This window comes from Alligator sinensis, unplaced genomic scaffold (genome assembly GCF_000455745.1).
Source record: "Alligator sinensis unplaced genomic scaffold, ASM45574v1 scaffold1018_1, whole genome shotgun sequence".
Lineage (NCBI taxonomy): Eukaryota > Metazoa > Chordata > Crocodylia > Alligatoridae > Alligator > Alligator sinensis.
The window spans coordinates 1,702,996-1,716,395 of NW_005842038.1; positions in this window are offsets into that span (position 1 = coordinate 1,702,996).

Consider the following 13,400-nt stretch of genomic DNA (forward strand, 5'->3'; position numbering starts at 1 on the left):
GAACCGTGCTGCAACTGCAAAATTAAACAGCTGTCATATAGGTGCCAGGCAGGGGGGGCATCCCCACTGCCCTGTGCTGCACAGGGGGGCTCTGCCACGAGCCCCCACTCACCACTGCTGCAGCCTGTGAATGCGGGGCTTTTTCTTTTTTTAAGTGCTGCAATGCTGGGTCCAGGTGGGGCAGCCATGTGGGGGGGCTGAGGGAGCAGGCAGGGGTAGGGCCAGGTGGTGGGGTGCTTGGGGAGCCAGTGGGGGATGGGGCCAGGCCAGGGTACCCCTATGGTTGCCTTCCGCCTCCTCCAGCCCCCTCGCCCCCTACTTACCAGCACGGAGCCCGGTTCCTGCTCCCTGCAGTAGCGAGCAGGGACCACCTGAGTCTCTGAATCGATTTGGAGGCTTCTGATTCAATTCAGACCTTTTAATGGGTTTCCTCATTTGATTCGGATTTGGAGATTTGGTCCCCGAATTGGGCCGAATCTCCTCCAAATTGAATCGGCTACCAAAGCTTCGCACAACCCTACTGCACAGTCATTAGTACTTGCTAAAGCAAGTACTAAAGGCTGCACAGTGGAGCACATGTGTAGAGGTGCCCAAACCGTACCCATGACTGAAAGCAACACAAGGATTTGAACATGGGTCTCCCAGAGCCCAGGCTGGAGCCCTAAATGCTGTGTTATCAGGATGAGAACCAATGGGCTGCTTAAAGCTCCACATTAGGTTAGAAACATTTCAAAACCTCAAGAAATTTTTCAAAACAGAATTAATATTTTCCAACCTTAATAAACAGATGTTATAAACATGTTTTGGAGGTGGGAAGCGTATGTTATAAAATATGGTTACAAGAGTAACAATAGAAAGTATTACAGACAGGTAAAAGCCAAGATTATAAGCAGCATGCCAGCTTGGGCCCATAACTATTGATTGACTCTTTATTAAAACATCTATTAACATTTTCTAAATAATTTATAAAGTATCCCTTAATATCAAGCGTATAATTTACAGTAGCTACACCATTCTACATTATTAAACCCACCAGCCCTTCCCATAGACACATATAACAACGTGTCTTCCAAGGGAGAAATAGGATGCCGTGGCCTGTGATTCAAAGCTCACATAACAGGAAAACATGTGGCATATGTGGATCAATTGTGAGGCAGCAACATACATTGCAAAATTATTCATGCAGAAGGATATTTTTTATTTGTCTTAGCTTTTGGGAAATCCCCAGATCTGGTTAATGCATTAAAGTAAAAATCACCCCCACAGAAGAGCAGACCCTTATTTGATAAGGGGAGTGACCAAAGGATGTCCTAATAACATGACCTAGGTCTCAGAACATTTCACTCATAGATTACAAAGTGCTTTACACTGGAAATAAATACCATTATTTCCATTTTACAGTTTGGTCAACCAAGGCACAAGGAGAGGAACAATTTATCCAAGGCCTCATAGTGGGTTGGTGGCACCAAACTCTCTAGAGACCTTACCCATTATTCCACCCAGGAGGGCTTCTACCTCAGCTATATCATACTCACTCATTAGAAATCAACACTAAAAGGGTAAATCTTTGTTCTACATCGTTAGGTCATGTCATGGTGACCGGGGCCTATTCTATAGTAGATAAATAATGTCCTTGCCTGCATTTTTATTGTTTGACTGGTGTCCTCTAATTGCAAATATACCACAAAGCGATAGAGTCATTTTTTGTTTGTTTGTCCCCCCTCCCCCACCGATATTCTGATGAAGAATATTTTGTATTCAAAAGCTTGTCTCACTCTATCCGAACAATGCAGTTGGTCCAGTAAAACATATTACCCTAAGATATCCTTTCTTCTTGCATAATTCCTGGACCATCACGGCTACAACATCTAACACTACTATCTACAAGGGGCTGATTCTTATTTGCACAAAGCTCATAAATTGCACCTCTCCGACTGACTGTGAACACTGACCCTAATTAGCAGGCAACCATCAATCCTTCTAGATCATGCTGCATGCATGAGCGGTCACCGGGAGCATCAACACATATGCTTAAGCAGGAGTATGAAGGAACGGAGGCTGCCCATACCTTCCATCCCTCCTTTAGACCATTGAGACAGAATCCAAAGGACAGATCAAGTCCAGAAATTCAGTACGTTGATGGCTGTAGTTACATGCATGTTGGAACCTGACCCCTAGTCTCCTGCATGGTAGACAATGAGGGTCTACCACTGACCCACCAGCTGGTTGACCCTAATAAAGCAACTGTAAATACAGTGTATGCCTGTTTTAAAGCCTCTGTGCACTGACAGAAAAATAAACAACAGTATCAACGGTCTCAAGTTGCAGCAAGGGAAGTTGAAGTTAGATATTAGGAAGAATTTTCCCACTAGGAGGGTACAAGACCCAGCTAGATAAAGCTTTAGCTGGGATGATCTAGTTGGGGCTGGTCCTGCTTTGAGCAGGGAGTTGGACTAGATGTGACCCCCTGAGGTCCCTTCCCACCCTAACTTTCTATGATTCTGTGATTCACCTGCAGAAGAGTGCATGTAAAAAAGGAACAGCCCTGAAGCTCTTTGATGTCTAAATGCCAGTATCTTTTTAATGGAAGATAGCTGTACTCTCAATGTTGTGTTCCACAATGTGTGGACAACTAATTTTGTTTCTGGCATTCTGGAGCAAAGGATCCAATACATTGGTGGATACCAAGATCCAAGGCTGGCTTTGGGCTTAATAAAGAAGACATATTAGGTTTGCACCTCAGAGACTAACTAAATTGAGGCAACTTCAGGATAACTTGTCTAGTCTCTTTATAATTGCTACCTTGCACTCTTCTGGTTCCTCCCTACTACATCTCACCTGAGCCTGGTGTTACCATAACTCATCCTCCCCCCACTTCCCTCCGCTGTATAAATGGCTCTTACTCAACAACCTTGAATCAAACATGAAACACAAAGACACAATGCTAGTCTTACTGTAGTATTTCTGTTTCTCTCCAAATATGAGAGAGAGAGAGAGAAAGGGAACAAAAATAATGAAGGAAGGAAAAAAAGACCATTTATATCATAAGATCTCCTCCACGCACAGTATTCATCAGCCCAGTACTTAGTACACAGCCTCATCACCTTGACATTTATTTAGCTTGCTGGAGACTCGTGTGCCCTCCGTCAAAGCTAATTAACACTTAATTGACTTCATGAGAATTTTGTTCAGCAATTCTGGTTTGCCACTCATCATGAAACATGTAGCTGTAACTTTTGAGAGCTCAGCAATTGTGGGATGCTTGGCAGGTGTCAGGGGAGTACAAGAGTGAGGGGGAGAGAGGAATGTGGGAGTTTTTGTCTCTCTTCTTTCTTCCTTCTCCCCGTCTCTCATTGCAACTGATACAAGGGCATAAGTGTAACAAAATAAGGCATTCAAAAAACTGTCATTGCTGATACATTTTATTTAGCTAAAAGCACAATTTACAGTAGTTGAAGTTTGATTGATCTGTTGATAAACACTAATGTTTTGCCGTTGACAATTTTTCCATGTTAATTTCCGTAACTTTGGCAGGCCTGCCTGGCAGGACCCTATAAATAGTATCAGTGTCATCATCCTTTTTAAGTTATTAATGAGCCATCGTGTTTCTAGAGGTTGAGATTTGGGGACAGGCTGTGCTTGACTGCAGTTTCTGACATTGATGCGTTAGTATTTGGAACTGGGTCTAGATTAGAGCAAGTTAAAAAAAAAAAAAGAGAGAGAGAGAGAAAAAGCCAAGAAGTGCTAACAGCCCTGGCCAAATGCACCGCAGTGGAGGAGAACTCTTTATAATTAAAGGCCAATTAAAAATATTTTAAACATATCTATGCTGCAAGACCCCATGCACAATAACCTCTCGTGCCAGTGCCATTGGGAACACTGCTCTGACTGAGTTCATTTGTACCGATTTTTGAAGAGACTCCCTTATTGCCCACCCAGGTAGTGTCCTATGCTGTGGATTAGACAAGACAGTTTTGATTGTCAAGTGGTGAAGAGAATGAAGTTATGCATTACACCTAGACCATACTAAAGGCACTTGAAATATGAGTGTACACATGTTAAAGCTCAATACCCCCTGCTAAGTGCCCTCTGAACAGCTCAACGTGACACCACTTCAGGCAAGGGTTAACTCTGGGCCATGCTACCATGCTCGTGTTAGGGTAACTTCAGTCTGCTCCACGGAGATAAAACGAGCATCTTGCTTTCCTCCAGTATCCCAGAATGCAGCACCCCCAGTGGTGATAACCCAAAGTCTCTGGAGTCAAGCATCTACCTCTGTTGCAGCTCTAGCCGGGCACAATAAAATATCAGAAAGAAATAAGCAAGAAAATGTGCTTCCCCTGTTTCATCTTGGCTGCACAGGAACCACTGGGCTTGCTAAATGAAAGTGCATTTGTCTCAAACTGTAGAATGAGACATTCCACCCCAGCTAAGGCACTCACTACTTTTCCAAAGGCCAAATCTCCCATCCCTCCTCTACAGGAAAAAAAACAAAGTCTGAACCAGACAAATGCCAATGCTGATCCTTCCATGGGCTGAATACCCTTAGGCACAAGCCAGTTTCTAAAAGACTGCCTGAATCATTTTCAAATGAACCCCTTGTGGGTATCAATGAGATCTGCTTGAAAACCACCAACTGTTCAAAAGAAATATAGAATTTCTGTCTAAACCATGACAGGTTTTCAATGAAAAACTAAACCCATAAATAATTCATATTTCCAAACCAAGCATACCTAGGGGAAACCGAAAATGAGTTTGCCAAAAACTGGACTTCATTTAGCTTTTGTGTGAATACGAAAAGGAGAATTTCAAAGAGAATAAACTTTTTCACTTCCTTAAGGAAACATTTTGGTCAATAAATAATAACAATAATAAAAAAGAATTTGGGCAAAAATAGTTTGTTCTTGTCTGGGATGTGTATACACAGGTATGACCATAGCATCTCTGGTACCTGAGTAAAGGCATAGGAAAATAAAACTAGAGAGTGGGATGTTGCTAAAGAGTCATGGAGAACTTCCTCTAACAGTCATTCTTTAGCTGTGTTGCACACAGAGTGACACTGGACTACCAAACCTGTTCAGCAACAAGTTTTGTGCTATGTTGCTAGATGTAAGAATCATTCAGCTAAGCAGAAGTCCAATTATGGAGTGACAGTAGCCAATTTACCTCTTTAAGTCTAGGATAATATCACTGTGACTTGTAGGAAATGGTCCAAAGGAGCAGAGGTCTGCCATCTAATATACCCTTAAAGAAAAAAGAAGGGAAAGATTCAAAATAGTTTGTTGTTTTTTTCGCAAAAGAAAATTAATAAATGAAGAATTTTCTTTTCACAATCTGACAAATGACCCTTATTTCAAATCTTTCAAAAACTGTTTGCAAAAAAACCCCAACCCAACTCTTTAGTATTTGTTCTAGCCATGTGCTTTGATGGGGTGCATCATGCTAGAGTAGGCAGGGAATGGCACAAAGAGTGAGGAGACCTACTATTCCCTTGCTTTTCCATTACATGATGTAAGTCTGTGAGCAAATTCTTTGCCCCGGATCCTCCTCCCCTCACTGTCCTGTCTATTTAGACTCTAGGCTTTTGGGGGATTTTAAGCTCTTATGTGTTTGGATAGCATTTGGCAAAATGCACCCTCACCTCTGGGGTTACTGCAGTAGTAATATCAATATTAATGCCATCATCGCCTGATCAATAAAGCCAGTTGTTTCATGTGCTCCCATATGAGTTCCAGAGCTGAAAAAAAGATCCCCAAACATTTCTTCCAGGTTCTGTACATGACCCAGTGCCTTAAATTAGAAATTAACTTCATATCACAATCAAATGCAAAAAGACCTGAATGCTAGGGAAAGTCAAATATGTATCCCAGTCTAGATCAACGCTTCCAGGTCCAAGCTGGTTTTCGGAGCATCCCATGCATAGGAACAATCACAAATATCTACACGTGGCTTTTATCTGTTTCATTTATTTATTTCATGCATAGCCAAGCACTAAAACATACATCCAGTACCTCAGGCAACTTACTTCACCTTACTGCAGTAAAAGATTCATAGGGAGTTCAATTATAGAATGATTGGCTAATTTCAATAGCTTGTTTTAGCTATTAAGCCCTCCACAAAGACTTTATGGATGTTCTAATGAATACCCTGCAAGACTTGCAGTGTAATGAAATTTGTATTAAAACACTATAAGGAGTGTCCCACAATGTAAGGTCACTTCCATTTGTTCTCATTACGGCCCTAGAAGGACAAAGGAAGAAAGGAGAATATCTAGTTCTTATATTGGCTGTAGAAAAGAAGTTAACTTAGAGCCAGCCCTCTATAAGTAACATTAAGTGCTGGATAATGGTGATGTAGAGAAGGTTTGCAAAAGCGGCTGCGTTTATCTGTATTGGACACATCCAGTCCTGACCATCATTGGTGTGGAGGCTTTATAGGTGACACCAAAATGTACTTTGTCTGCTTGAGATACATACAGTTTCTTTGTCCCCACTTTTCTCAGAACACAATTTCAAAATACCATTCCTCTCCCAGTTAGAAATCTTCTAATTTCCAGTCTAAATATATCTGCAGCCAGCTTGTAGCCATTTGATCTTGTGCCAGTGTTGTTTCTCAGCCTAAAAAGCTAAACCAGAACCTCTCAAGGTGTCCTAAATAGACTTACCAACACCTTGTACAGTGGTATTACTATTTCCTTGTTCTTCCTACATATACCCTGCCTAATACATTCTAAGATGGCTTTGGCCTGTTTAGCAGCTGCATTGCACTGGTGGTCATGGTCATCTGAAGATCAACCAATACCATGTCCATCATTTCTTTGGGTGTTTCTAGTCTATGTGCCCCTGTGTTATAGCTGAAGTCCTTGTTAGTCCCAAGATGAGAGACTTTCTGGCTCAGTTGGAATGTAGCCCACACTATTTAAGGATGTTGAGAGCACTCCCGATGTTATTGTTTTGCAGTAGTTCATTCTGCATTTCTTGGTCAGAAACACTTTGTTCTTGTTCTTCCATAGCCTAATGTATAGAAAGGAGCCTACTATTTACTAAAAAACTTTATTGTAAATTGTAATAAGCTCACCCAGTGTTTCACTGTGTGATAAATGTGTGTGTCACCTGTTTCACCCTTTTGTGCAACACGTCTAAAATCTAGAAATAAACACAGATAATGAGGAGCTAGTGGAAATCTTATCTGCTTTATGCCTGAAATGACTGGAAATACAACCAACTGGATTCCTTAACATGACTTTGGCCGTAAATATCATGTCCTTTATCTTCTTCAGGTCATTTCATAGAAAACTTAAACATCAATGTTGTTTAGTCTTTTGCTCTCTTATATAACCTGTCTCTACTCCATGTAAGTGTTATTTATTGTAGATGACTTATTCCTTTGCCAGAGAACTCTAGAATTCTCATCCAGATTTTCCCATTCTGTGATTTCTCTCCAATTTGAGAAGGACGACTTCTCTACAGGATTTGGGATTGCCATGGCTGAGGGAAAGAAGGGAACTTCTGTAACAATATGAGGAGATGGTAAAATTCTCCCAGGGAAATCTCACATAAACCAGTTCTGTTTGCTATCCAATCCTAATTTCATAATAACTTCACTGAGGTTGGTTTTTCACTAGATGCAGCTGGGAGCAGAACTGTGTCAAGCCTGCTCTTATTGCATAATAAAGCAGCAGATATGCTTAATTAAAGCATGAACTCTAAGTCAGACACAGAAACTTTGTTCCTGCCTGATCAGACTAAATTCCTTACAAGTGTTCAGCAGTATTATATATACAGTCTATAAAATATATAAACATTTGCTCAGGGGTGGTTTTACATTCTTTAATTCTGTTGTTCTGTTTTTTGGATACCTATTTGTTTCCACATCCTTATATACAAAGGAAAACAGAAAAATACTAGTAAAGGAGGATTCTTAAGAGTTGGAGCATCATGATGACTTCAGGGAACATTCAGATTTTCAAACTATTTATTAATGGTGAAATGAAGATGGACCTTTTAAAATAAATTTATAGTTATGGAAACAATCTATTGTATATTTCAAGAACTGAGGCCTCTAGATGGTGCTACCACTCAAGAACTGACCTGAAGAAAGGATTTGTTTCTCTGCAACTGTTTCTTTCCTGAGCAGCTACATACAAAGCAAGAAGTTGCTGGAAATAAAGGAATCAGTGGAAGCAATGCATGTATAACTAGAATTCAGACTTTAGCATAGGATGTTTTAGGTAATCCATCACTGTTCATAAAATTGATGGCCACTAGTGAAGTAAATTACATACTCTATTTGGATGCCAATATTTAAATACATACAAAGTTATCTCATGCTGTGAAGAAAGATGGAAAAATTGCTTTTAGAACCAACTCTAGACAAATCAATCAATCAGTTGTCTATATGTGGAAAGCATGGTCACTTTCCTAATCAATATGTCTTTTAAATGTATTAACTTAGAATTTGGCTAAATAAATTTTAAGTAACAGATTCATATTACTGCAACGTGAATGTGTAATGTGTGCTGTGTCAATTCTTGCCTTTTAGAAATGCTTGAACTTTTCAGTATTAAGGCTTACAGTACAGGAAAAATCAAAACTAAGCAAGACCCAGGCCTAATACTCTCATCAAATTCTAAAGTGGAAGTAGGGTTGGCATTTTCAACAACATGAGTCTACTATGTTGTGTGCTTTCTGCATAACGTTTGGATTTAGTTAAAAGGGAATGACTAAGATCAAAATCTGACAGATGACCTTTCTCCTCCCCAAACAAATTCAGTAGTGAAGAAATCCTCTGTGATAAAAGATTTTAGATCCAGTACAGCCATTTCTGATAATTTATAAGAGTATAAGTCAAGTCTGTCCAATGGGAAGCCTAGAGGTCACATGCAGCCTGCAAGGCGTTAGCATGCAGTCCCTGGGCTCCCACCCAACCACAGTGATAGCTATCGCTCTGGCTGCAGCAGCAGCCAGAAACTTAGGGCTCCCTCTCACGCCCCTAGCTTTCACTGCTTGACCCAGCCACAGAGGGTGGGGTGGTGCAATGCCAGGGGGAGCTGGCAGCCTAGTCACCTGTGCAGAACAGTACCAGGAGGGAGCCCACAATGGAGCTACAGATGAGGCAGGATACCATGCTATGTTGTGCTGTGCCACTCTGCACAGAGGCAGAGGTGTTGGCCTTCTTGCACACAGGACAGCAGGGCATTAAAGTACAGGACTGCCCACCTGTGCATGGGGGAGTGCCTGCCTGCCTGCCTGCTTGCTCAATGCAGCAGCCTGAGGGAGGACCCACCCATACATATGGAGCGTGGTATGTGGCCCCTGCTAATATGGCCTAAAGGCCATACAGCGCCCAGCTGCTTAGAAGTTGGACAGTTGTAACATAAATTAAAAGCAAGTCGAATGACATCAGTAGTTAAACAAGTATAAATGGGATCAGCATCATAGTCTGATGACGCTATCAAAGTAATTATGTTTTGAACCATTTTGTATAACCTTGAAGCATGCTGCTGTTTCCAAGCTCTTCCACTAGTAAAACCTTTCATCTCTCTCATGGAAACTTCCTTGCACAAGTCAATTACATCCATTTAAGATTGCAAGGCAGTTGCACACAATCTGAAGAGAAAAGCAATCATTAAACACCTTGCTATATAAACACTGAGATCAGCAACAATGGCTTCAGCAGTTAGGTCTTATTCAAACTGGGAAACAACCATGAACTCTTAGCACCTATGGTAGTTCTGAATATGAGCAAAATTTTAGTTTTCAAGTATGGAAGCAGTTTGCTTAATTGTGTGTAAATGAAAGGTAATTAAGAACAAATGAGACATCAGTCTTTGAATTAAGAAAACTGTTCTAAACCTTCCCCAAAGTCCCAAAATCAGCTCAGTAATTTCCAATATAAGTAAAGGCTGAATCTCGTCTGCTTTAGTGCATTATCATAATGTTTGCTTAGTGTCATATTGAAGATAATTCATATATTTTTTGAGAGAGAGCTCCAAAATCTAAACAGCACCCTATTCCACACTCAAAAACAGATATGACTAATTTGCTAATGTCAAAAGGAGTTATGGCCAGATGATGAAATATAACCTTATGCAAATAGCCAGCGCAAAGTCTATAGCAAGACCACTTACATTCAGACTTTAGGCTCTTAAAGTGGGACTTTATTAATACACAATTTTGTGCTGGTCTTCTGCATGTGAGTGAATATCACCCATAGCACATCAACACTTTTAGATTGTCCTATTCATGATATCAGCTTTTGATGAAAAGTATTTTTATTCTGGGTTAATGGTGTGTTTGTACTATGTTTGGGATACTGGTCCTTCAATGCAAATTATTAATACACTTGTATTAAAGCTCTACCTCACTTGGCACCTGCTTGCTTTTCTGTCCTACTGTACACCAAGAGTCTAAGAATGTGGTTGGGTGCTTGGTGCGGCTTCCACACAACAGTGACTTCTTACTGCTGCTACCACCACCATCACAATCACACAGTAGTGCCAAATGCCATTTTTTTCATCCATCTATCCACAGTAGCAGCTCGGGTGGTTGCCCCTGTTGCTTTGCCCTAGTTATGCCACTGCTTTATGTGGTCTCCTTGCATCCTCTTCTTATTCTTGTCTGTGTTAACAGTTCTTTATGGCACCTTCTGCCCTAATTTCACTTCCTTTAAGTGCAGTTCCACACTTAAAAATGGATTCAACAGAGGCACTTTAGAGGTGTAAATCTGAATTTCCTACCTCTATGCTGAGTTGAACCCCACAGAGGCTAGGTACAGACATTCAAAAGCCCGTGGTGGAATCGATCAAACTTATGTGGGTTTCCGTCAGTGGTATTGATTAGATCAGGAGAGAACAGAACACACATTCACCCTTTGGTGGCGGGGAGCGGGGCTACCAGAGAATGCCAAGTGCAGCCAACCAGCCAGGCCACCCTAATTGGCTTCCAGGTATGGGTGGGAATGCCCCCAAACTCCTGTGTATCACCATGGACCCTTCCCCATGTCCAGTCCTACACTACCAGAGTGGGTTACCATAGCACACTTGGCAGCCCAGCCAGCAGCAGCAGGGGGGCTCTGCAATAGGAAGGATAAAGCTCCTTGGAGTGAGGGTGGATGGGGAATGGAGGCTTCTGCCTCACGGGCCCAGCCCTGGCTCTCCAAGACCAGAGGCAGCACAGTCCCTGTCCCCATCCCCACTGCCTGGTTGCAGCTGGCAGCTGGCCACAGCCAGGATGCAGAAGCTGGGAGCAGGGTCAGCTCCAAGACCGGAGCTAGCTCCGGTCTAGGAAAGCTCGGTGGTGGGACCTGCTGGGTGCTCAGCCAGAGCAGCCAAGCATGGGGTAAGTGGTAACACGCTTCTCTGCATAGGACGGTTAGTGGGGGGGCCGCAAAGAAGCCTGAGGTGCTGTTGAACAGCAACCTAACTTGAATTGCTAGGGGAACTGGTATAAAAGTTTGATTCTCCGGTCTAACCTAAATTGATTAAGTTTGAATGCACATTGATCCAGGTCTGCCATTATTAAACCAGTTTATGTGCACTGAAACCTGTACTCTTATGGGTTTAAACTGGTTTCCAAACACTTATACAGGTAAAGTGTAATGTCTGTACCTGGCCAAAGTGAACATAGTTAAGAACAAGACACGTGTGGTTCCTATGTTATCTTATGTATCAACAGAATTGCATACCAAATTTTACTCCATTCCACCTGTGAAAACCCATTGCTGCTATTGGGGTTGAACATGTTTTTTACTGCTTGTGGTGATGCACAAGGAAACAAGAACTCAACTCTCCTTTAAGCAGTCTGGCTGAGTTCACAGGGCTAGTAGCTAGGGAGAAAAAGTTCTTAGTTATAAAGTGAATATACTTGATTTGAAAATTGAGATACAATAACATGGAATCCCATAACTGCATTTCTAGGGAGATTCTTTTCAGATTGATTCTTTTCACACACTTTATGGAGATACTTTAAAGCACTTTAAACATCACTACCTTTATAAGGGTGACTGGGGCATGCTTTTTCTGAGTGGGGAGACTGAGCACTGAGTGGAAAAATAATTAAATCCGCAACCAAGCCAACAAAAATATTGGTCCACAATATGTATGCTAAGAACCTCTGCTCACACAAGCTCCAATTCAGTATGCCCTTCAGCTCATATTTAACTTTAAGCATGTGTTGGCTCAGTGAAGTCAAGGGGACTCCTATGGTTCTGCTTTGTGAGATCTTAAGGCAACTTACGTGTCTCCACTGATGAGTACTGTGAAAATCAGCTATCAGCAATTTAGGGGAGATTCAGTAGGAGAGAAAGCCTGATTGTTCATGATATTCTGATCTGAAGGGTGGAAATGTAAGAACTAATGGATTTAGGGGGAAAAGAATATGGACTTCAGGCAAGTTAGGGAAAAGTGTGAAACTGATGGATATTTTTAGGATAGAGAAAAATATTTTATTTACTCAGGGAATATCTCATGATGTAACATGAGGGAGTTGTAGCATGGAAAAAATTCTGATAATGATAAGATGTATTTTTTCAGAATTGTGGCTATATTCAGTAAGCGATCAGAGGATCTGGGGATATACCCTTTCAAGTTGTAGAACCAAAACTGGGCCACAGCAGAACTCAGCCAGGCTTATCATTTAATTTCATCCTGTTTTCATGTAATTTTTTTTTAATAGAAATATTTTGCACAAAGAGATTGACAGCTTTGGTTGAGTCAAACTGATTCCCTAATCAGGGGTTCTCAAACTTTGTGATACTGCAACCCCGAGTGCTGGATGGTGGCAGCAGAGGATGGGGAGCTCACACGCGTCAGCCGCCGCCACCATCCACCAGTTGGTACCGCTGCCACACGCTGCTACTCCACGCCACCATGCTTACCCCCTGGGAAGTTTGCGGCCACCTTTTAAGTTGCTCGTGACCCCCCCGGGGGGTCATGACTCACAGTTTGAGAACCCTAATTCAATTAATTCCTCTTGATATATTATGCCATAGTAACCTAGTTGCTTATTTTAATATGTCAACAGTAGATCTTTTTTATGAGACATTAAGAGGGCCAGCAAGTTGAGTATCCTCACTCATCCCCCTGTCCCTCCACACCAGCAGTAAAGTTTTGATCTTATGTCCCTGTATAACATTTTTCTTTTTTTACTGAATTATAAAAAGTAAAACTGGAATTTTGTTCAAAGTCTCTTAGATTTCTCAAAAATCCTACTCTAAACAAAATAGTAATTTTGGAGATTAATTACACTTCATTATTAGCATGAGTTGTTAATTGTGCACTGTTTTCTTATTATAATTATTTTCATTTTTGCTGCGATCATGCATCACCTCCTATGTGTAAAGAATAGTGTCGCAGAGCACCCCGGTGCTCTGCTCCTAGAAGGGAGAAACTGCCAGGGAAA